Genomic DNA, 1,461 nt, shown 5'->3' with positions numbered 1-1,461 from the left:
CTGCCCGATTAAGGGATCTGACATTCCACGCTCCGATCCGTAGAACGCCAGTTTTCTTTCTCCTGATAACGACATCCTCTTGAGTAGTCCCCGCCCGGAGATCCGAATGGGGGACTATTTTACCTCCGGAATATTTTACCCAAGAGGACGCCATCATCATTTAATCATACAGTAAAGCTGCATGCCCTCGGGAAAAATTACGGCCGTAGTTTCCCCTTGCTTTCAGCCGTTGAGATAGAGCCAACAGCACCCGGTGTTCCCAGGCGGTCACCCATCCAAGTACTAACCGGGCCCGATGTTGCTTAACTTCGGTGATCGGACGAGAACCGGTGTATTCAACATGGTATGGCCGTTGGCCACTATGGAATATCTTTCGGAAATCGATGAATGTGGCGTCTAGCTGACTGTCGCTATTGATTGCCTTGCTGTGTCTCCTTTTTGTTACCCCCTGCAGAGCATAAATGGTCTGGGAAATAAAATCGGACGCTCCACGAAGTTGAAAATTTTAATGTAGAGCAAAAAAAGCGACAGAGGGTCGACATTTGATGCAGAGACAGGCCGGTAACCTTCGACGCAAGTACTGTGCATAAATGGACGGAAAACCAATTATTGTTCAATTAAATGGCTGGGAACAATCACCAGAGGCGATAACGATAGTTCAGTACCTAAGACTGTACGTCCGAATCGATCGAAAGTGGAACTACCGCATAAAACTAGTAGTAGGGAAGACAGATGCCAAACAGGGACTAATCTAAAGATCCCAAAAGAAATGTAACACAATCGTGAAAGCGATAATTAGATAAACCTCCGTTCTATCGCTCTTGAGAATTGCTGTTTCGGCGCGTTACCGGTAAGATTAAAGAAGTTGAGAAGATCCAGAGAAGAGCGGTGCGTTTTGTCAAGTTGTTATCTTTTAAGAAAGGAAGATTGGGGTCGAACGTCTGGCCAACGACGAGATCATTAGAGTCAGAACACAAGTTTGGACTGGTGAATGATAGAGAGAGAACCAGGCCGAGTTCTTTTCAAAGGAACAAGTGCCTTAAGTGATTTAGGATAACGACAGAACATACAGGAAATGTATTCACAATTGCATTTATGGACCATCATCGGCTCTGTATTGGAATGACGACAATGAAAATTTATGCTAGACTGGGACTCGAACCCTACGGGGTAGTAGCCTTAACGGCTTGTTTTGGATTCCACGCACGCGTTTTATTGCTTTTTTATGTTCTTCCTTACTTTGTTTACGATTCAGAAAATGCTTGTACGACAGGAAAGAACGGACACAGTCAGCTTGAGGATGGGTGAAGACAAGGTGTGCAGGGGTCGAATCCTGAGGCCTGGCCACGAAGCTTCTCCCCTCCTGTCACTGTGCTGGTCCCTCACATGGACTGGTCTTTTTTTAATTTTTTTATTTAATTTTAATTTTTTAATTTTTAATTCTTTTTTAATTTTTTGAGT

At 44.3% G+C, this 1,461-nt stretch overlaps 1 non-coding gene across 1 annotated transcript; it reads right to left on the bottom strand.

Moving 5' to 3' along the window:
* Positions 1 to 238: 238 nt before the first annotated feature.
* Positions 239 to 357, bottom strand: LOC126186169 (5S ribosomal RNA). Its single transcript, XR_007537270.1, has one exon. It is a non-coding gene; the product is annotated as a 5S ribosomal RNA (ribosomal RNA).
* Positions 358 to 1,461: the final 1,104 nt, after the last annotated feature.

The sequence above is a fragment of the Schistocerca cancellata genome, chromosome 4 (genome assembly GCF_023864275.1).
Source record: "Schistocerca cancellata isolate TAMUIC-IGC-003103 chromosome 4, iqSchCanc2.1, whole genome shotgun sequence".
NCBI lineage: Eukaryota > Metazoa > Arthropoda > Insecta > Orthoptera > Acrididae > Schistocerca > Schistocerca cancellata.
This window is presented reverse-complemented; position numbering and strand designations above follow the sequence as displayed.